General features: G+C 47.9%; 1 protein-coding gene across 5 annotated transcripts in view; it reads left to right on the plus strand.

The window, feature by feature from the left end:
- Nucleotides 1–11,171: 11,171 nt before the first annotated feature.
- The window catches only part of NRXN3 (neurexin 3), a 993,270-nt gene continuing 980,738 nt past the window's right edge, over nucleotides 11,172–23,703 (plus strand). For 4 of the 5 annotated variants that reach the window (XM_080594091.1, XM_080594092.1, XM_080594089.1 and 1 more), the window contains exon 1: nucleotides 11,173–11,357. The gene's annotated coding sequence lies outside the window, so the exon portion shown is untranslated. Of the gene's footprint in view, nucleotides 11,358–23,703 lie in introns of all 5 variants that reach the window. The other variant, XM_080594088.1, reaches the window with a different exon arrangement.

Raw genomic sequence — 23,703 nt, forward strand, 5'->3', positions numbered from 1 at the left:
TGAAACAGTCCAATGACGCCGCAGTTATTTGCGGGAGCTCTGTGGTGCAGCCCGGGCAGCGTATGGTGTGGAGTGTGTGGCCTGTAGGCCCTTAGGGCCACGCCGCAGCAGTGAGACCGGAACCACCCTGAGGAGCAGGCACTGCATTTGGCACCCTGGAGAGAGGTGCCGTCTGCCAGGGCACAGGCGGGTGCCTTGGAGCCCCTGGGTGCTTTTAGGAACGCTGGGTGTGCCACGTGCTTGCCAGACATTCGCCTGTTTGCAGAGCTGGAAAAAAATTAGTAAAGTCGAAGCTCTTCACGAGAGCACTCAGCAAAATGGCAAGTTGAAATCTGCACTTGGGCAGCAATTTTCCTGCAAGGGTCTTTAAGCACTATATGAATATTAATTAAGCCAGCTGCAAAACCAAATTATGCCTGTATAATTGAGGTAGGTTTTGTTATCCTTTTCTAGATGGGGAAACTGAGGCAGGTGAAATGTATTTTGCCTCAGCCTGTTCAGCCAGCCAATATCAGATCTAGGAAATAAAGATTATGACCCTTATGCTTTCGCTAATAGAAATCCATACAGCTCCTACAGCTCTGCTCCTTTTGGTTTTAAGAGCCGTATTTCCTTCTCTAAACTACCATTCACTTAACTGATCTAGGTTGGCAAGCTTATGGCAAAGGATTTTCCAGCTAGCCCAATTACAGCAATTCTCACCTCCTGCCCTTCTGTATCCTGAGGTCTGCTAGTGTTCTGAAAGGGATAAGAGGCAGTCACTAGCCTTATTTCAGTTGCACATCAGTACCTGTGTGGTGCTGGGTTTGTTATTCTTAGTCTTGGAAATTTTAATTTGCAGCAACAACTTGCACCCTTAATGCTTAGAAATACATAAATGTTTGCGTTGCTTTGCACTCAATTGTCAGGCATGTCCCATGCTGTTTTGTTGTTTCCCCGGACAGGTGGAGATGGAGCAGTTAGGCACTGACGGCTTCTGTCTGGTGAGCTGGCTCTTGATTGACTGATTAGCTTCTTTGTATGGCAGGCGCTTCTCTCAGCTCCTTCATTAAAGATGCATCATACCCCCTGCAAGAGTTTTTTTTTTTTTTTCCTCTATTTTATTTTTTCCCCTCAGAGACGGAGAGAAAGAGGGACAGAGAAGGAGTAATTGTGAATGTTTTACAGTAGGGAAACTTAGTATTGGAGGTCTTTAGAGATGGAGTGCAGCCAGGTTCCTGCCTCCAAAATTACCAGAGAACCCCCAACATGCAAAACCGATGCATGTGTCTGTAAGCAACTTCAGAAGAAAATGTAAAAAAAAAAAATTTTTTTTAAGGGAGTCCATTTCCAGTAATAACTCTCATGTCTCTCAGGATTTTTCCCCTATATCATGATATTAATTTTTGCCTGAGGAAGCTTTCTTTAGTATTAAATAGTTAACCTTTGGAAAATGCATGGGAAGGAGCTGGAGAGGTACTCTTCATTTTACAATCAGATAAAATGGGGCACGGAGAAGGAAACTGGCCTACAGACATGATTGCATGTGTCTGGACTGTCAAGTTCCAGCTCTCAGTTGTTTAAGTGTGACACGAAACCACGCTTTTCTTCCCAAGGTGGGAGACAAGACCCAGGAGATGATCCCATTTCTCTGTCATTGCTGTTATCTGATGCAGCTTCTTTCCATGTTGCTGTTGATAATGCTCTGAAAGTCCCATATCTAATAGGTTGTCTGCCTGGAGAAGTGATACCGGTGTGTGTAAGTCTAAACTTAAATTGATATGCTAGTATAACTTCATTGTTTTGTTATAAGAGAACTTCTCTCAGATCATCTTGCATCACTCTGAAAGGAGTTTAAGCTAAGGAAAACAAAATAGCAACTCCTATTCTGCAGCAAGCATTTGCACAGGGAGTTATAACACTTGTTTGTTAAACAAGATTTCTGAAATTATACTGATAAGCCCAGTGAAACTGTTTCAGACAAAATTTAGATTGATTTACTTGTAATGAAACGCTTTATGCATTATCCTTGCAGATGATGTGATCTGCAGTGGTGGTCACTAGTACCACAAGTAGATTTAGCTGTAGTCCTAGGATTGTGCCTGGCAAAATGGGACAGGATGATCAATGTCTTCTGTCCGCAGGTCAGTATGCTAAGTTGGCTGTGGTTTGGAGAAGAGTAGCAGAAAACAGAAGTGTAGTTGGATTGGGGAAACCTAGAGTCTTCTCTTACGAATTTGTGTGTGCATAGAGTGATCGTAAGCTGTGCTTTATGTGATCGCTGTGACTCCTTGCACAGAGCTGAGCACAGTATGTTCAAGGCACTGCAGTTCGGCTGCAACTGACACGTGCCATGTTCAGGCTGTAATAGTTCAGACTTAACCCCTGGGGCCTCTCGCTAAGATGGTGACAGGCTAGGCAGAACTTTGTTAATTAGAACCTGTTGGAAACCTTTTCTTTTTTTTTTTTTTCGGATGGTAATAGGAGATATAGCAGCTGTAGACCCAGTGGGTCTTTGGGCTGTTTCTTCCCTTCAGCTAAAGGATCGGTTCCCATAGAAGGATTCTGACTCACACTTGCAACAGGCCAATGTAGAGAGGCACTGCCTTATCATTTAACCAGGTACCCCCATTGTTTTATTGCATTTCACATCCCTGATCCGAAGAGCAAAAAGGTTCAGTGTCTCCAGCATGAAGTCTAGGGATCCAAACAGCATTTTGCCTAGCAGGAATATGCTTATTATAGAAATGTAGTGGTAATTCTGTATTAAGCCTGCATAAGGATTCACATAGCTTTCTGCATGGTGGGGATCAGGTCTACGCAGGCATTTAGACAACAACATATGGAGCTGTGTTGGGATCTATATGTGGTATAAATCTGAGATCTGCAAGTCTGAAGTTGTGTATTAAAATCGTAGAATAAATCCTGTCACTTCAGAGCTCTCCATAGTGAGGACCTGCTCTCCACTCAGAGCTGGACATTAGGCATAGGTACATCCTGGGATGTAGCATGATACCTGGTTTAGTATATGTGTGGAGAGTTGAGAGAAAGCAGTAATTCAACAGAGCTTAACGTTGGCTTCTTTTTAATTTTAAGATATGTTTATTGGCTTCTAAGAATGTTTTATTCAGTCATCTTCAGTCAGGGGAGTATTGATAGCGATGGAGCATTATGGAGCTGTATTTGTGGTGGTGTGAGAGGTGCGCTGTAGGAGGGCTGTGAAGGCTACTCTATTTTTGGGATACAAAATTGCAGTGCAAGTAGGAATGGATGGCACCTTGCTGTGAAATAATCTAACTTATACCCATTTCTTTACAGTATTGCCCTTTGAATGGCCAGTGACATGGCAGCCTGGTCTAAAGGCAGCTGCCCAACCCCTGCTCATCCATGTTCAATGCAGACTTTCAGCTCTGTTAGGAATCGTTTGCATGCAGCAGATCTTGTTCTCTGTGAGTTGCATTGGTGCAGTGCCAGTCAGCTTGGGGAGGAAAGGCAAACCTGCTAACAGGAGCTTTCGCTTGTTTATTGTGTATTTTTATCTCCCCTTCAATCTCTTTTTTTTTTAATTTAAATATTTGATGTCAGTTCATTTATTTTTATGACAAATGATTTTTTTCATTCCAGAAACAGAAAGTGCTAGAGATGCCAGCATCACGGGGGCATCTGTTCTCTACTTTTAATTAGTCCTTTCTCCCCACTCACTTCCAGCCCATATAAAGAGCTGTGTGACTTTTTTTTTTTAAAGTACCTGTGTCATCCATTACAATGTACCTATCTGGGTGCTGTGCCAAAGACAGACCATCTGCATGGTCTTAAGCACTGTTCAGGAATCAGTAGAAGCCCTTTACATGCAGTTTGTTCCAAAGGGTCAAAGTCCGTGTTGTAAGGTGTGTCCTCAAGGAAGATTCTTGTTTTTTTTCCCTCTTAAGTGCCAAATATCCATGATGCAGATTGATTATGAACCTGTTACTTCTGTTGCTATATTTAACCTCCAGCCCTGTGCTATCTGTCATTGGCCCCTGTGAAACATCATAAATATCATGTACCCTCCCCTTGCCTTTTCTTCCTAGCAAGAAGACCTGATGTTGTGCCACCTTCACCTGCAGTGCCTTCACACAGGGTCATGTCTCAGACTTTAAGGGGATCTAGGAGTACCTTCAGGATTGACCAAGTTGTTTATTTGAGATGTGATGGACTGTGTCTATCCTGGATGCCTTTATGCTTGCTACTCCAAGCTGGGGGCTGACTTGGTTGATGGAACGAAGGAAGGAATCCCTTGGGATCTGATGTCAGTAGCCACAGACAGCTTTTGATAGGAGCCTTATGCTGTTTTCAAGGAAAAGAAGAATGAAAAACCTGCATCAGGAAAAGGAAGCATGGAAGTTGGACCATTAAACCATGCAGGGTATCATGAGTTTAATTTGAGCAGGGAAATATATAGATGTAATGTCCCTCAGTTCGTGCCAATAGGGAAATTTATGAGGCTCTGAAAGGGCATCAGAAGAGGCGGTAGTGGATGTTGTGAATTGCATGGGAGAGTTTAAGTGAGGCAGTGATAGCACCAACAAATAGATCATGGGGAATAATCCTGCTCTGATTGTGAGGGGGATGGATAAACTATCACCTTAGCTGATCTTTCTCACCTGTAACTCTCATATGGATATGACACTTTGAAGTGCTGAGAAGCCTCAATATCCACTGAAGTCTGTGATAACTAAAGGCATGGATCATTCTGCAGCCAGCGGTATTGCTTCGGAAGGTCTGAAGCATCCCTCTCTGTTCTTCCTTGCCTCAGACGTAGCCCACTTTTCTGCGTGTTCCAGCACTCCATGTGTCTTGCTTGCCTCCCTCTCTGCTTTGCAGATGCTACATTAAATCTACCCGTGGACACTTAGAAGATGCTATGGAAATGTATTGCTTGCCTTCAGCAATAGCAACGGCCGGCTGGTCGCCTTGCTCCCCCAGCCCATCAGCTCTAGCACTGTGGTGCTTGTGTTTGCTGGACTGTTCCTTCTCAGTGTACGGAGGTGAACACATGTTCTGTATTAATCTTCATTTCAATGAAGTTGTTTTAGTTCATGCTTTATTGCAGCGCTTTGTAATAATGCATCTGTAATGGCAGCCCTTGGGGCAGCAGTCGCATGTGGCAGGCTGAGTGCCTGAACTGCTCCTGAGAATGACTCCAATCATACAGAATGAGGCACTCCCTGGTGCACCATCTGAATTTATAATACCAATTTATATAGTGCCCTAAAGCAAGCTTTGTATTTGGTCTGGGACACAGGGGCCAGGCTAGAGGAGGGAAACTGCTCTCCATTTTGTGCTGTCCCTTTTTCAAATATATACATTTGTCTAGCTTTCCAACCTGCCTATCTTAAAGCCTAGGCTGAGCCCTGGAAAGGCAAGAATATACACTGCCTCACGGCGATGGGAGCAGAACTGGTAAGTGGCCAAAATAGGGCTGCTGCCTCATGGCCTCAGTCAGAGTCTTTCAGTGGGTGCAGAGGGGCGATGTGTAAAGAGATGGGCCTGCAAACAGCGCAGAGCAGAATCCTGCTCTGGCACTGTTGGTTCACTGCCCTCATGCTTTTGTGGTTGGGATTCAGTGCTAGCTTAATCTCCTTTGAGAAAACAGGTGTTGGGACCCAAGCCACTTAGGATTCAGTTTCAAAACTTGGTTAGGGTTGGATTTTCAAAGATAGGTACCCAGTAGGATTTTCAGAAAACACTTAAATACTATGGATATCTAATTTGTATTAACTTTGAAGAAGGAGCATATAGTACTTTAAAGGTCAAAATCAATGCTTTAAACTTGCCATGGAGACACGCTGCACCTATCATTAAACACAGGCTAAAAGGGTTTTGTCAAAAATACTGTTCGCTAAGTGGAAAGAAGGTATGTTTTGTACTCTTTGGCTCCTTGGAGGATTTAGCTAATGCTAGAAAATTCCCACCCCCCAGTGTTTTATAGCAGCAGGGAGAGAATTCTTTCTCTCACCCTACTTTTATTGGAGTCTTGTTTGGGGTTTGTAATCTCATTTTAAATCTTCTAGTTATAGACTCACACAAAAATCAACAAGTTTATTGTCATCTGAGAGAGAGCCTGTGTTGTCCTGCACCAATGTCCTTATTCCACCTGTGTTTCTTGGCTGGGGAGGGCGTCTGTTGTGTGTGGGTAAGCAGCCAGCCACAGATAAGTGTTTGAAGTGAGATTGCTAGGGGCTAATCCTGAAGAATGAACAGAAGACAAGATATAACCCCCCCAGTCTGACTGTTTCCTCCATTGTTTGGAGTATTATCTAGTGCTTACAGCAGGAAACGTCCCTATCTTGTACCACTGATAGTCAGCAATCAAGGGCTCTACTTCAGTGTTGCTGAAGGGGTCAACAGCAATGTGGAAATAATATTTAATCTTGGTTGGGGAGTTGCTCTTCAAGGAGTAGCTTTTAGTACTCAGCCATACTCCTTGCAACATTTCCTGTTCTTACCCAAACCTGCTGATGGGCTGGCGTGGTATTTGTTGCTAGGGAATCACGCTGTTGTCATCAGATCATTAGTACAGCTCCATCTGAGGATTCAGGAACAAAAAGAGGACTCAGAGTTCAAGTGGAGGGGGTAATAAACACCAAGGAACTGCTGGGACCTAAAGCAGAGGGGGCCAGTGACATCTCAGAAACTGGAGGGATCACACTGAGTTAGAAGATTCAGCAAGTAAGAAAGGTTGGAGTTCAAAACTGGTAGAAATAGTCATTGGATGGTTTATGGGTTACCTCTGAACCATGCCTTTGGTCTTTGACTGTTTTTCTGGATGCTGCCTGCTGGACAGCACAGAGCAGGGTTGGTGAATTCCACTCATTTTTTGCATGAGGGCCTGTAAGGCTGTAGAAATGGTTGTCTTGAGCCAGCCCTGAGTTAGGGTCTTGGTGGAATTGTTGACAACATGAAAGATGGGAATGGAGGTTTTTCTGTTGAGAGCATGTGATGGGAGAGTATTTGTCTTAGAATGAGGCATAGATACAATAGCTGGTGGTAGAGGTTATAAAGTCAGTGTAACAACCATCAAATTTTATACTGCTGCCTGAAAATGTGCAGCTTTTCTTTTTCTTTGCAAACTCGTGTGCAGGTATCATCTGTTGTTGTTATGCTTACATATTCCTAAGTGTAAACACACATACAGAAGACACCCCTCCACAATGACACCTAAAGATAGCAGAAGATGATGTGTAAGACTTTGAAAAGAACTTCACCTTTTTTCTCCCAAAATATATTAACTGATGTAACAAAATACACTTCCTTTCCCTGCACATCTTGCTCTGATTGTGCTCCTTTGGTATTTGCACACTTGTGAGCCCTAAGCCCTCTTTTACATTCCTCCTCCTGCAAGAATGCTCTCATCTGAGTGTGTTCATCCTTACATGTATGAGTACCTGCATCATTTTCTTGGCACATTCTCTCCCCTTCATAGAAGGCCACACGTGTACCTGTATACTTTCTGTCCTCTGCACAGTGCGCTGAACAAAGCAGCGCTCAGCAAGTAACTCCATGCAGTCTATTCCTATGCGGGAAACTTTTTTGTAGCTATTAAATAAATGCAACACAACATGCATTTAGGAGAAAGAGGAAAAGGGCTTTGAATCAAGAATAAAGAGATGCATCCTGCAAGTGGCCAGAATAATTCTGGAGGTTGGATCTCCTGCCGGAGTGAAAAATGACGTTTACAGGAGAAGAGCTTAGACCTAACCCTCTGAAGTGATGGTAAAGTGAGTTCTGACCAGATGCTGTCATTATCACCCTTTTCCCATCTGTTTTTGCTTATTATTGTAATGAGTTTTGCTCTCTCAAGTAGGATAAGGTCACAAGTGAGATAAGATCAGCTTCGTTTGGCACGACCAAGATGTGATCGTGGTTTGGACTGCAGCTTCTAAATTCACCTTGGGTATTCACTTCGGGGCAAAAAGACACTGAAAGTGCTAATGTGGCCAAAAAAAAAAAAAAGCCAGAGATAAACTGTATTCTTGCCTTATTGCACAGATTTCTCTGCCACTGTTTCAATGGCAAATTCCCCTTGAGCCTCACTTCCATTAACAGTAGCACACAAATGCTTGAAATCAATGATTTGGTGAATGCCATTGAGAGAACCAAAGGAAAAAAACGCAGGAGATGATACTCAGTGGGACAAGATTGCAGTGCGGCCTCCTTCCCATCTACTGCTGCCCTACTCGGGGCATTTGTTTATGTGGGATCATCCAGTCTTAATGTTGCAACACTTGCGCATCCCGGCATGGCAGGTAATGCCTCTAACACCCGCATGTTCTGCAGGGCCTTTTCCAGGCTTTGGTGCCTTTCTCATCACCCTTGTGGAGTGGGTGGGGGGGAATCAGGAACCGATGATAATGGTATACGCACAGGTTGGGGTGTAGGTAGCTCCTGTGAGCCAACTGCTTCCTCTAGCAAGATGCCAGAGAAAGCTGTGCATGTGGGTACGACAGCCACTGTCCTGAGTTAGCCAGCCCCCAGATCTCGGAGCAGAGTACCTTGAAGAGGAACCGTCCGACTGTGCAATTTGTTGAAATAAGCACATGGGATTGGTGAAAAGTTTGCAGATTTATTCTAAAGGAAGCAAGCAAGAGAAAATGAATGACACGTCTGTGCTTGTGTATGCTTGCCTTTGCCTCTTCTCTCCAGCGGTGGGAGCAGAGAGCGCAGTGCCTGTGTCGGGAGGGGGTGCCCAGGTGTGTAAATCTGTGCTGCTGCTGGTCTCCGGGGGGCTCTGGAAAGGAGTCTTGCTGCCATTGTAACGGAGAGACCAGAAACAAGTTGATGCACCTGCTGGTGAGCTAATGGAAAGGACATGCAGGTGTGTGAGCTTGTCATACATCTGGAAGTCATGTTGTAAGTCTGGAAGTCATCACAGTGCCAGTGGTACATGCTGGGGAGAGGAGCAGCTTTAGAGGGGGCTGCTGCAAACCTCACTGGCGTGATGGTTTGTTTTGCTTTCCTCTCAGTACATCTTGTTTGCAAACTGCAGGGCTAAGCTAGAGATGTGAAAGAAAGAATTAGAGGAATTAAAAAAATCCACTCCCCTATTGAGCAATTAGAGTATTGCTTGCTGGACAAAGAACTTCTCCTTGTACTGTGCTGTTTTCCTATTGCCTCCACTTTGCTCTACATGTCAGCAAAGTGTCTTGCAGCCCTGATGAAACTTCCCTGCTCTCCTAATATTTTCCCACTACTCTCTACCTATTTATAAAATGATTTCTGCTATTTTAGTACCTCACTGTAACAATTCTTCAGAAGTAGAGGTCTGTGTCCGAATTATGCACAGTAAGATTTTTTCAAAGCAGATGCTACCTTCCTTGGTTCCTACAGAGCACCCTGAATAGCTCCTCAGATGAAGCCTCCTATCCCTCTTTTGAATTTGTAAGCACTTTATATGTTGGGATCCCTAGATTTTCTAGCTGAAAAAATCACATGCGGATGAAAACTAGTTTGCTGTGCCAAAATCTTCCCAGGCTCACTTTACCTTTCTTGACGAAGCAGGCTGTAAACTACCATTGCTAGTTTCTTTTCCTCTCCAGGTACGTGCTGTTTGCTGCCTGGCAAACTGAAGAGATTTAGCTCAGAACTGGAAGTGGGGACTGTGCTGTTGTCATTGATTTTACATGGAAGATGCTCTGGTGATGGGCAGCCAGATCAAAATCCAATGCGAGGACGTGCATGGTCTTAGAAGACCTTGGAGAGTGAAGGGCCAGAGGTGGTGTGGTTTCAGATGGCTACCTCATCAAATTATTACTTTGATAAACTGCAAGCTACGAAATGCTAGATTGCCAGAACTATCAGCAGGGGAAGAGAGGGACTAGCAGCCAGGTTTTATTGCCAGGTGCACGTTTAAATCTGGAGTTAACTATTGAAGTAAATAAAGTAATACCTGATTTTCTTCACAGTAATTGAGACTGGGATCTAATCCCGTGCCCTGAGGAGGGATTGATAGTTCTCACCACTGCTCTGTTGTCCATATAAAACAGGAAGCTGAACAATAACCTGTGCTTGCACAGACATAAAGGGATAAATTCTTGCTCTAGGGACTCTGATTTTGAGTCTGGAAGATGCCTCTCTGCTGGGCCGTTGTCACCTCGTTGAAATAGGTCTCTGTTATCCTCCCTCTGCATGCGTCTGAATGTGTTAGGAGGTGTGGAGCACTGTGTTTTCCAGAGCAACTTCCCAGGGGGCTTCTAATACTACCTGAAACTATTATTTAGTGTTTCTGTGAGGCTATTACGCACCCCAGACACAGCTTCATTTTGATAGTGGGCAAGGCGATCAATACCTTTGTATAAAATAATTATTTACCAGCTGCTGTGAGTGGGCTCTCTCCTATGCAAAATGTAGAAAAGGACAAAAACCTTTGCGTACATGACCAGAAAGGGAAGGAAAGGCAATCGGCTTTCTAGTCTGTTCGAGGGCAAATGCAGTTCCCCTTGTCTGGCGTTGCGGGGTGAGCATCACCCCCGCATCTTCCAAAATCAGAGGGTCGGGAGAGTGGGGCAGCGGGTTGGGTTCTTGGCTTGGGGTTTTGTGCGCCCTGTGCGTGCCTGCTGCTGTTCTCGGAGATGGGCTTTCAGCAGGGTAACGCGCTCAGAAACTTCGCAGAAGACGCTCTGAACGAGGCTGTTCGCTGTGCGGAGCGCTGAGGGTGCCACAACGCCGAATTACAGCGCCTGGGCTGCCGCTCTCCCGACAAAACGCTGGCCCCAGCGCAGCCGGGGGCGTCGGTGCCGTCCCCTCCGCTCTCCGGGGGTTACGGGTGGGTACGGGGCTGCCAGGCTGGCGAGGCCGGGGCTGGGCTGGATGCGGCGGGCAGGGCACAAACCGATGTCTGGGAACTCGGGGGGGTCCCGGAGGGCAGCGGCCGGGCTGGGGCGGGCAGCAGGGAGCCGGGACCGGGGGGAAGCTCACGCCCCCCGGCTCGCTGTCCCGGGGAGGCAGCCCCCTGACCCCGTCCCCGTCCCGGGGCGGGGAGCGCCGGAGCGGCCGAGGAGCCGGGGCAGGTGGCGGCTGCCCGGAGCGGGGCTGAACCGGGACCGTACCGGGTCCGTGCGGGGCCCCGTGCCCGCGGTCTCTTTAAAAGCCGGGGCCGGGCGGGGCCGGGCCGGGCTGGGGGCGGCGGCGGCGTGCGCGGGGCTCGGGCTGCTCCGGCACCGCGGCGCGCTCAGCCCTGCGCAGCTCCGCCCGCGGCTCGCACGGCTCGGCTCGGCTCGGCTCGGCTCGGCTCGGCACGGCCAGCCCAGCCTCCCCGGGACCCCCCGAGCCTCCTCGGCTGGGGCCACGCTGGAGCCCCCCGCCCCGCAGCGGAGGCGAGCCGCGAGTTGGCTGCGGAGGTGAGCGGGGTGGCGGGCGGGGGGCGGCACGGCTCGGCTTGGCTCGGCTCGGCACGGCTCAGCTTGGCACGGCGGGGGCTCCCGCCCCGGAGGCGCCGGGCTCCGGAGCCCCGCGGGTGGGCTCGTGCTGCCCCCCGCGAGGCAGCTGCCCGGCTCCCCTCGGTCCCTCCCGGGCGCTGTCCGGCCCCGGCGGCTCCTGCCCGACTTTTTGGGAACCGCGCTGCCCGCGGCGGGGCTCCTCCGAGCGGAGAGCGGGGGGCCCCGCGGAAAAGAAGAAGACACCGCGCTGAATTACGGCCGGGAGACGCTTAGAGAGAGCCTCCCGTTTGGCTAAAGCTTAAGGATTTCTTCTTGAAAAAATTATTAATGAGGAACGAAGAGAGGCTGAAGATGAAAGTTTTTTTATATATATATATTTTTTCCTCTTCCAAGTCTTCGGATCTATTACAGTAGCGCCTTTCCTCCCCGCCTTCCATTTGTTTGTATTAATGATTTAGTAGCCGTCTTGCCTGAAAACTTCCACCGTGAGCGACTGCTGTGGGTTTTCAGGCAGTGAGTGACCTTAAAGGTTGGTTCAATGCTTTCTTCGTGCAAGATGTATGTGAAATACCCACCTCTTTTTGCCTTTTTTTTTTTTTGTCTTCTGTCAAATAAAAAAAAAATTCACCTGCTTTATAATTTAAAAGAGAACATCATTCAGTCAGGGAGTGATGTAATTCTCCTACCTAAGGGCACTGACTCTGGTGCTTTGCAGGTGACTTGTCTTTTGCTTACTCTTGAAATTTATTTTAATTGCAGTCCTATGTAGCTAGGAAGTAACATATTTAGCCAGGGCTCCATGAGGATTCATTTTGTTAAAATTCAGATCTTTCTCTTTCAAAAAATATAATTCCTGATTTCTCCCCCCCCCCCTCAAAGAAAACAATAAAGAAGATTAGGCATGAGATCAGCGGCAGAAAAACCAAAGCATCGGGGAGGCAGAACCCAGGCTAAACCCATCAAATTGTTTATAAAAAGGACACTTCCAGCCTTTCGCTTTCCCAAGCTCTTTCCACCTTTCCATGGTCAAACCGTTCAACGCTTCGTTGAAATATTTTTAAGAAATCATTATTATTTTTTTTCTAAATATTAATTGTTCCTCCGGTATTTTTGCCTGCACGCAATTGTTCTGTGGTAAGCACGCAGCCCTCCCAAAGAGGCGAGTATTGACATGACCGCTCACCAGCATCGGCTTATTGCGCGTTTTGAGGGGCTGCTTTTTGAGGGGGGCCAACTCTTCGCTAGGCTGGCGAAAAGTCTCAGGGAGATGTTGAGTAGGTGGGGGGAAAAATGATCACAAAAGGTTTTGTTTGCCAGGCTGATAGAGCCGGTTATTAAGCGTAGCGTGAACCAGAAGGGTGTTACGGCTGTCATTGGTTTAGTTAAAATGGTCATCGGTATTAAGTTGGGCGAGTTTACCTACGGCTGAGTGGGGCTCTGGGGGGAGGAGGTCGCCGAGATTATTGCTTTTGGTTTTGGGACTGGGCACGCTTCTATCAGCTGAACGAACTAGACTATTGTGTAGAGCTCGTTTTCCATTTCTCTATCGGTTTCTTTTTTGGTCTTCGGCAGTTTCCTAAACAATTGTCTGTCTCTAACAAAGTGTCTGTTTTTTGGGAGTGGGGAGGTGCAATTGGGGATGTTTGAAGTTTGGGGATGACGGGAGCAACAGGGCTGTATGTATTTATTAAAAAAAGAGAAAAAGGGGAAAAAAGGAAAAATAAAAGAAATAAAGAAGTTAGGAGGTAAGGCTTCTCTTTCTGGAGCATTCGGGCACCTTCCGGTGGGGTATGTCTGTGGGCTTTTAATTATTTATTTCACTTTTGTCCTTTAAAAAATGAAGTAGAGCGAAACCAAAATGAAAACGAAATAGAATGAGAGCAAGCGTAGAAAAATAAATAAATAAAGGAAGGGAAGGGCTGAAAGCCCAGTACTTGATTTCATCATCCCGGTGGTGATGGCTTCTCGATAGAAGCGATATCTGCCGATATCACCCCTGTTCCATGGCTGTAGCCTGGCCTCATTTTACGCTGCCTTTCCACTGAACATGTTGACGTGCTGCTGCTTATATAAGGGGAAGAACAAATTCAAGCGGATTAGTGCTTGGGATTTTGAGATCGGCTACCCAGATCGCGTTGTGGGTTTTTTTCCTTTCCTTGGGGGAGCTGATGGGGGAAGGCTGGAGAAAGATGGGAGGGGGTGAAATCGGGATGTGCGGTTGGGGGAAGATGGGGCTGATGCGGGGAGCAGCTTATTCGCATAATGTCTGCGTTGCGTCCCTTTTTCTTTTCTTTTTATAAAACCCATTATCTCTAAAAACACATTATTCTTCAGCCCGGTCTAAAAAAAAAAAATAGTGGGAGGGGTTATGATAGCGAGGGGGTTTGGTATGGGAGTCATTAGACCCACTGCTGCAAAACCAAGATACAGAAATCCATCTGCACCAACATTTCGGGGGGAGGGAGGGCGTAGAGAGGGGGAAGGGATGGATTGTCTATCTTGGATTAGCGAAGTGGAGCTTTGTATTCTTCATTTTCCTCCCCATTTTCTGCCATTCCCCCCCACCCCCCCCCCATCCGCACACCCGCTTTCCTCCTCCCAGCCCCCACCCCCCCGAAGGTTTCTCGTCCCTTGACGAGAAAATTCTGTGTTACATCCTGATGGCTCTGCGGCTTTTTTTTTAGTGCATCGCAACGGTGGCACGATGACCTTTGCTTCATGCCACGCAGATTCGGGCTCCCGATAGGACTGCGAGCGCAGCTCGGGCACACGTGCACACGCTCGCAGACCCATAGTCACGTACCTAGGACAGGCCGTGATTTAATCCCGGTTTTTGCATGCCCGTCTTTGTGTGTGCGTGCGTGCGGCTGATAAACGTTGGCAGAGGGTCGGGAACGCAGTAAATGCCAAAGGCACGTCCATCCATTTCGCCAGCCCATCTCGCCGCGCTCTTTTCCAGCACATCGTGAGATTTTTGTGCCGGGGAGGGGTGTGCCCTGCGCGGGCGCTGGGGACCCGGGGCTTGGAGGGAGCATGGATGTACTGGGGAGGGAGGAGTGGGGGGCGACGGGCCTGACGATGCTAATAACATTATTTTGGTCAAATGAACGTCTGGTGATAATGATTCAGTGTAACCATCCGTGAAATACATGCTTGCGACACACTGGAATAAAGGTTACTCCAGGGAGCTCCGGCGGAGCCAGGCGTGCTCGGGGGAGCGAGCCGTCCCCTTGATGGGGGAAACAAAATTCATAGGCACCCCAGGCCCCCTCCCTTCCCAGCGCCTCCTCACGTGTCCGAGCTGGAGGGCATCGCGATGGAGAGAGGGGGCGGGCCGCGCTGGAGCCAGGACCTAACAAAGCCTCCCCGCCTCGCCCTGCCATGCCATCCTGCCTTGCCCTCTCTCAGCTCGTCCGTGCGGCTGATCCAGACGATAGGGGAATATCGCCATTTCCAGGCAGTCCCTGCTGGAGGCTGGTGAATGGAGAGAGGCGGGGGAAAGCTCCTTGTGGTTCTGTGGTAGGGTGTGCAGGAGGGACGCGGCTCTTTGGGTCTGGGTGGAGCAGGGAGAAGAGGGGGGGAAAGGAAAGGAAGATGAATCCCTTCTTTCCTCCCTCCCTTCCTTCCCCCAGCTAGAGCCAGGGGAAGAGCCCAGCCAGCCTCAGCTGGTGGCCGTGGGTGGCTGGCACGCACGGGTGGGGATGGCAGCAGTGAGTGAGGCTTTTCCTGGGTGTCAGGCAGTCAGGGCCCCCTCGGGGCTCGCAGACCTGCTCAGCACCTTCCTCCTCCGGGCACGGCGGCCTTCCCGGGTTGGTCGCGGGCTGCTTGCATGCCGGGCGGAGGGGAGCCGGGGAGGAAGGCTCCTGTGGCTCTGCCAGCCGCTGCTTCTCCTCTCCTGCGTGTGGTTGCGCCTGCTCCCAGGTCTCCATGCTTCTGGATCTTTCCACTTCACGGAGCGATAGCAAAAGCCTAACAAATAGATCTGTCCAGGGCTATTGTGGTTTGCCGGCCGCTGCTCTCCTCTCTGCCTGACCTTGAGGCGCGGTGGTGAGCTGCGGTCAGGAAGACGGGGCAGGGACGCGTCCAGTACCGCTGCCGTTGTGGCTGATGCCCGGAGAGATACCTGGCTCCCCCACTGCCCTGCCTTGCGCTTACCACAGCGATCTCACCTTAGCTGCCCGGCTTCCCCAGAAGCTGCTTTTGATTTCCCTTCCCTTTCCCCAGCCCCTTCAGAAACAAAACGGTGCTGTGGTTGGTGCCTGTGCTTGTGAGCAGGGCGGCTCCTGCAGCGGCCAGCTGAGCACCATGCAGCCCGAGTCTGACTCCCTGTCGCCCTGCAGGGTGAAGGTGGGCCCTGGTCTTATGGTTCCTCTGTTTCCCCAGTGACTAAGGTGCCAGCATGCTCTCATGGCATAGTTGGTCTCTATTTATTTGACACAGGAGTAGAGAAAATTGGGAGGAAGTATTATAGAAGGTAAACCTTAAAGACTTCAAAGTCTGGCTGTGGTGCTCTGCCCGCGCTCAAGCTTATATAGCCAGCAGAGTAGGGTGAACTGCATTTAGTGGAGGGACTAACTCTGCACCCTGAAGAACTTGCATCCAAGAAGTGAGAGAGGAGCTCAGTTCCAGCAGAGCGTTCAGGGGGTGAGCGATGGTGCAGGGGTAATCGACGGCAGTGATAACCTAAGTCCCTGCGCAAAATGGAAGTGAGCTGGCAACCTCTCTCCCCCACTTCTCTCCCTTTTCAAGCCAGTTACCAAGCCATCAGGCAGTTCTTAGTCTCTCTGTGTTAGGACTGGATTTAGACTATCACCTTAGAGGACACCTTCAAACTGCATGTGATCTGGCTCTAGTCTAGAGTGTTCCTGGGAAGGAAGACTTCATTCAGTCCCTTGCTTGGTGTAGCAGCAGTGGTATTTCAGCGGATCTACTGAATTTCTTGCTTTTCTCTTCTACAGCTTCGTCCAAGGCTCCAGAGTTTACCTGTCTTGAGAGAAGCAGAATGTGGTTTACCTCCCCGATCAGTTTTCCTTTGCCGTCTCCTCTCTTGTAACAGGCTCTGGGTGTTCAGGGGAAGGTGTGAACGCTGGCTGAACTGTGATGTGCTGTGTCAAGGATAAGGACACACGGTGGTCTGGCCAAGAACAAAATGCTACAGCCAGGAACTTTGTGATGACCAAAAACCAGGAAAAGAGATGACATCTGACAGTGATTCAAGAGGCACGGTGTTTAAATTAAAAACAAAAAGCGTCTAACTTTGTCTGCCCCTGCTCCCACCAGCATGATAAGGAGACAGGCTTTATTTTGGGACTATTGCCAACGCAGCTGGAGCCAGAAATTACCCCAATTTTGGTTAAGCTTTGAAAAATTCTATCAGTTCTCTTCTCCCCCTCATCCTCCTCTTCTAGTTAATAGCAGTCTGTCAATCTAGCATAGTCAGCTCTTAATTCATACAGCAAGTGCTGAGGAGAATATTTTGCATTTTGGAAGCCAAGATGATAGTGGGATTGTTGGTTGCTTGAAACCAGCACTCTACAGTGTCTTGGTCAGGTAATTTGCTTTCTCCTTCCTTTGGTTTATCCTCACACCATCATAGACCGAGACAATTCACATGTGTAAAGGACTTTGAGCATCAGAGATGATGTTTTGACCTCTCAGCACCAATCAAGGCAGCCAAAACAAGACACGTCTGTAGAAAGGCAGCATGGGAGAAGTTTGTTCTTCCTTTCTCCTTGTTGTGGGCAGTGGATGGCATCTTTAGTGCTCCGTATTTGCACTGGCTTTTATTGTTTTGGCAAGGAAAAGCCATAACTTCGGGCTTGGCTAGCCTGACCATGGTTTTACTGAGGTCTGTGAGGGATGAAACGCTGCGTCCCTGTAGCGCTGTGCTCGAGAAGCTGGGTGGTTGGACTCCTGGTGGAGATATGCCAGTGGTGTTGGAAGATCTTGAGTTTCTTAAGAGAAGGTGGGGATGCAATATCTTGCTTTGCCATTCAGAGAAAAATGCTCTCTCTGAGCACTGCGGGCAGCTGCTGGGAAATGCACACTGTGCAGCCAGCTTGGCAGAGCCCTCTGTCTGGGCTCAAGTGTGCAGCCTCTCGGGACGCTGGGCTGCTGCAGGCATCGCTGCGTGGCTTTGCAGAGGGTGGTGGAGGAGCGCCCACAGCCATCAGGAGCTCGGGTCTGGCTGAAACGTAGCCCCTTGCCACAAGGGTTAGCCCTTCATCTGCCTCGGTTCCCAAAGCTCAGAGCTTTCCCCTTGTCTCTTACAGCCCTGTGCCCAAATATTCCCCCAGGCGTGCTCCCCTGCATATTTCTTGTCTGCCAGCAGTGGGAGTGAGCCGGGGTGATGGGAAGGGGGCGTCAGGGATGAGGGGCCTCTGTCAGCATACCTGGCGTCTCTCAGTGGTGTGCTTAGCTCCTGTCTTCTCCGGATTCCTTTCCTTTGCCCTTGATGGTGAGGGACAGCTTATTTCTAACGCAATCTGCCTGTGTCATTCCTGGCCCTGCCGCTTGTCATCCATCACATCACGGGAACTAATTAACACTAGTAGCTTTGGATCCTGGGAATGACAGTGCTGGGATAGTAGACCCTTTCAAACATCCTGATGTCTCCTTTTCTAACTAGGGCAGCCCAGCCCAGAAGCTCGTGGACTTCGTTGTCTCTCCCCTGCTGTGCCAACCCTGTAGTGAGGGTGCCGGTGTGCTCAGCAGGGAGGGTGCCCAAGGCCTAGGGCCTGCCTCGTAATGCCCTTGACAGTGCTGCAGCATCCCCTGCATCCAAGTACCTCCCAGCAGCCGGATGAGAGCCAAGGAATGGGCTAGAATAATAATTGATGAGATTGGGAGGAGGCGATGGGGGGAAAGGCATGATGTAAACCTTTTGAAGCTGCCGGTAGCCTCTCGGCTGCCTTTGGGTACACGTAGCTGCGTGTAGTCCCAGACTTTGTGAGTTTGACCCTGGGAGCGCCCTCTGCTCATGGCGAAGCATGCTGTCCGGTTACCGCTGCAGCGCTCCTTCTGCTGCCGTGTTGAGGTGGGGAAGTCACCAGGGGAATCAGTGTGCTGCTCCGCTGGGGACGGCGGGATTGAAGGGAGGCATTGGTCATGCTGCGAGGCCACACAGAGAGCACTTGCTACCCTTCTGCCTCCACTTTCTGCAGCGTGATCTTGTCTTTCCTGCTGTTGTGAACCACCTCTAAGGAGGGAAGGATTCCCCTAGGGATGGGGATGCAAAGGAAGGTAACAAAGCAGAAGGATGATGTTTGTTGGCAGCTGAGTGACGATGAGGAGGCGAAGAACTCTCCAGTGGGGTAACTGTTTGATGGGACTGGCTGCATCTGCAGAGCAGGGAGGTGCTGGCTTCATTTCAGTCTGCTGTTACAGCCTTTTTTTTTTTTTTTTTCCAATAATGTGTTAATTAAACATTGATTTCAGGGGAAAAAGGAATCTGCTTGAACTGCAGAAACTAAATGGAGTGAGGAGGAATGGGATCCGGAGAGGGATGTGTGGAAGGCCCTTCTGTCAGCTGTCTTCGTGACCAATCATGGAGGGAAGCAAGGAAGGGGCTGCAGAAAAGCCTGTTCACCTGAAGTTTAGGGCCCTTCACTTGTGCCAAGGGGGAGTCTTGTTCTTCCTACAACTACCCAATTTTCAGTTGGTGTGTGCTAGTAAGTTGCCAGGTAGTCAGTTGTATTTTGTTAACAAAATACTTGATTTCTTTTAAAACAAAACGGAAGAGAAATCTTCAAGGCATGTTAGCATTCAAGAGGCTTTCTGATCAGTTTGATGCCTTCCTGATTTTCTGCTCTTGTAGTTACTGTTGCATCTCTAAGTTAATTGAGCTGTGGTGCAAGTTAAAGCACCGGTCGTACTGGTGTGCTTGCTCTCGTAACTTCTTGATAACTAGTAGCTCAACTGATCTTCATTTACTTCATGTAGATAAGTCAGTTGCTGAACTCAGGTATAAAATTATGGCATGCTCACTTAACATTTTCTCTTCTGATCATCAGAGCACTGGAAGGTGAGACAAGATTATATCACTCTCCTTTACTTGGCAGAACTCTCTTCTGTTCACTAGACTGGAAGAGCCAGTGGGAGGCCATGCTGCCCTCCTTTCCTTTTTCCATGTGCTAGGGAGCCACAGGGAAGATGAGTCCTTGCTTTAGTTTGAGATCTTACCTGGAATAAAGCTCTCTGCTGATGTGAGCAATATTGCATTATATGTATGGCATTAAACAGTTTGACTTGAATTATTTTGACCACTGTGTTTTCTGTCTTCTCTGCTTCTGGGAATAATGGGAAAGGGGAAATAACCAGTCTGATCTTTCTGAGCATTGCAGAAGTCCGAGTTAAAGTGATCTGGCAAAGATCTTGATCCGTTTGTGCAATGATCAAAGTGGAATCATTGTCTGGAGAAGGAACTCATCCTGTCTGCTGAATTTCTTTCTGCACCGTCCCTCAGTATCAGACTACAGGAGGTTCTGGTGCAGTGTCGGGGCATGTTTGAAAAGGAACACATTTAAGCCACAGAGGAACTATTATTCAGGAAGAGTTTTGACCTGTTGATGACTGGTGAAACCCATAGAATTGTGGAGGTTGGAAAGGACCTCTGGAGATCATCTTGTCCAACCCCTCTGCTCAAGCAGGCCCACGTGGAGCAGGTGACCATGTCCAGATGGCTTTTATATATCTCCAAGGAGGGAGACTACACAACCACTCTTAGCAACTTGTTCCGGTGCTTGGTTGTCCTCACAGTAAAGGAGTGTTTCCTTATGTTCAGACGGAATGTCCTGTGTTCAGTTTGTGCCCATCGGCTCTCATCCTGTCACTGGGCACCACTGCAAAGAGCCTGGCTCCATTCTCTTTGCACCCTTTTTTCACGTATTTGTACTCATTACTGAGTTCTGCCCCATGAGCCTTCTCTTCTCCAGGCTGAACAGTCCCAACTCTTTCAGCCTGTTCCTCATAGGAGTGGAGCTCCGGTCCCTTAATCGTCTCTGTGGCCATTCACTCACTCACCCCAGTAGCTCCACGTCTTCCTTGTACCGGGGAGCCCAGAACTGGATGCAGCGCTCCAGGTGTGGCCTCACCAGTGCTGAGGAGAGGGGAAGGATCCTCTACCTTGATCTGTAACACTCCTCCTCACGCAGCCCAGGATACCATCAGCCTTCTTTGCTGCAAGGGCACACTGTTGCATCCTGTTTAACTTGGTCTCCACCAGTACCCCAAGGCCCTTTTCTGGGAAAAAAGGCAGGTGGGGCCTAGCCTGTACTGGTGCATGACCCATGGATAGCACTATAGTAGTATGAGGCGTCAGCAGAGCAGTAAGGATGGTCCTGCAATTAAAGTATTAACTGAAGAAGTTTGATGTTCTCTCCCTGAATATGTCAAACCAGCTTTTCACACTAGTCCCAACTTTCAAAATTCAAAACTATCATTTGTAAAGTATTATGAGTTTCTTGAAAGGAAAGTTTCATGTATCTGAGACAGATTCCAGTTTCTGTAACCCTTCTATTATTATAGTGGATTGCACCCTGAAATCTTTTTGTACACCATGACGAGAAGAAATTTTAAACTATCAATAGTTTTGCCTGCGTTTTGGATGGAAATGGGGAATGCAGGAATTCTGTGGTGGGACTGGGGTAAACCTTCTTAAGGGACTCCATATGCCTGATACTGTGTTGAAGTCCTGGAATCAAAATCTGCTGGCTTGTCTGGTTAGCTCATGCAGTACTTAGAGGGTGTGATAGAATATAATTCCAGGTAAATGCATTTAAAATACCTGCGACATCTCTAGAAGCCTAAAGGGCTTTATGGGAAAAAACAAGGAAACAAATTGATCCCCATGTAATTTCATACAAGTCATTAATCAAATACATACTTGACAGTGTATCTAACAACACTGGACCAAAATGCATAATTTTGTTGAGCTGGGTCTTAAAGATTTAGCTCCTATAATTAGATGCTTTTTTTTTTTTTTTTTTAAATATGTCCTTTGTCCTCCTTGTTGGTTGATGTGACCCAGTTAATGAGCTGCTAGCAGCTCTGTTTGGTTCCAGCTTGGGTCAGAGTGATGTGGTGCTTGGGATATTGCAGTCCTTTTTTGGCAGTGGATTATAACTTTATTGAATGAATTTATATTATAAAACTTCAGTGAGCTGCTGGTTTCTTACTAAGACCATGGGGTATCGCGTAGAGATGCAGAGTGAAAAGGAAGTGACAAATTGATAGGCTTGTGATAAGACAGTAACTCTTAACGTTTGTGTGAGCACAGCAGTTCTTGCATGCTCTCTTTTTAGCCTGTGTGTAACACGAGGCAGGAAGTTGATCTTCCTGGCACGGTGTAGGTCACACACCTATTAAACTGATAAACTGGAAAGCAGTCTGAATTCAGTAAGAAGAAATTCATTGAAGACAAATGAAAAGTGCTGCACTTGGGAAGGTGAAATCAAATGCCTACATGCAAAATGGGGAATAACAAGCCAGGCAACAGTACTGCAGAAAGGGATCTGGGAGGCACTACAGTGAGTCAGAGACTGAATGTGAGTCAACAGTGTGGTGACATTGCAAAAAAGTAAATCTCATTTTAGGGTATATTTAACAGGAACGTCACGTGTAGCACACAGGCGGTAGTTTTTCTACTCCAGCAGCCACAGCAGAGCGCTGTGTCCAGCATGAGCAGCAAAGCCAGGAACGGTGGAAGGAGATGAAGAGAGGGCAGCCAGCTCAGCGAGCATCACCTGCAGGGAGAGGCTCCACGAGCTGAGCTCCTTTAGTCTGGAGAGAAGATTGACGAGGGACATGAAAAGTCTTCCGATATTTAAAAGCTTGTTCTAAGAAGACAGTGATTAATTGTTCTCTGTGTCCACTGGGGATGGGACAAGAAGTAATCAGCTTAATTTGTTGCAAGGAAGATGTGGAGATAGATGCTAGGAAAAGCTTTGTGACTGTTTGGATAGTTAAGCATGAAAACAGATTCCTGAGAGAGGTTGCAGTGCTCCCATCACAGGAAGTTTTAAGAGCAGATGAGGTGGAGAGCCACCAGATTTTAACTAGTTTGTTTTGTTAGAATTTTGACCTGTTCAGGGAGGGAGTGGGCTACCTGAGCCCCCTAGCGTCTGGTCCCTATACATCTTGGGCTACCTGAAAAGCAGGCTTCTCCCCTTGCTGGCTGTTGTGGTGGGAGCGTGGGGAGGCAGGGCCAGGGTGAAACACCTCCTCTGCAATGCCCCTGTAGCACCTTCCATGTCCCTGGCACAACCCGGTTTTACAGTGCGTGTCCCAGAAAGGCTTGAGCAAGCTTGTGGGTTTTGACAGGGCCACATACGTGTCCAGCACTGTAAGTCTTTCTGTTCCTGCAGGTAAGAAGCAGAGGGCTTGCCCAGCTTTCTCTGTCCTCCTAACTAGGAGGTTCTTATCCTAGTTGCTTATTAATTTAGACTGGGAAGATTTGGATAAACGATTTGGAGATGAAAAAGAAGACTTCCACCTCTGCTTTTTCCTGTTAAGATCTACTGCAATTTTGTATAGTTTGTTGCAGTTACTGCAAGATGATTTTTCTGTGCTCTTCCATTAAATAGTGGACAAGGGCACGGGGTTTTCATCTGTACAACAATTTCTTCTTCCAGTTACCTAAAGCAGAGTAGTGTGGATTAGGCATTGCAGGGACGTGTGTTAGCACCCCGTGGGTTAGAGAAAAGGGAGGCTAATGCCTGATCCCATAAATACTTCGAATTCAGTACTTTGTGAAAGGGGCTCGTGGTACTTCCAGAGCAGAGGCACTTACTCAGGGAGTGGGGATCCACTTCTCTGAGGGCTCAGCAAAACCCTTTCAGTGGCTACTGGAAAGTAACCAAGGCATATTATGTGATATTTTACTTACATTTCTTCCAAATCTTAGATTTACATGAACATGCAGTCTGTAGCCAGTTGGGCCAGGGGTGAATTTCTGAGCAGATCCGGTACAGAGATCCAGTTCCTCTGACAAACCTCAAAGAAGGAAATTTCTTCCTTTTGGTTTAACAGAACATCTGTGAATACATGCGTGTTGAACTAGGACAGTGTTGGGCTTGACCACTGTATGCGTGTGCAGTTTACAATATAACCATTTTTTGCCTTCTTACATAAACTCATAACTGCAGGCTGCTGCCATTCTTCGAGTGGAGGATGAAGATATTATCCTCTACTTCTTGGCACTAGGAGTGAGTCAGGGTTGACACACAACAGTAGGAGGCAACAGTTTGTGTGTAGGAAGTTTGTTCTGTCCAGGGAAAAATCTGTCTAAGGGTTGCATGCAGGGCATTGG

Source organism: Anser brachyrhynchus (genome assembly GCF_964034855.1).
Source record: "Anser brachyrhynchus genome assembly, chromosome: 5".
In the NCBI taxonomy this organism is placed as follows: domain Eukaryota; kingdom Metazoa; phylum Chordata; class Aves; order Anseriformes; family Anatidae; genus Anser; species Anser brachyrhynchus.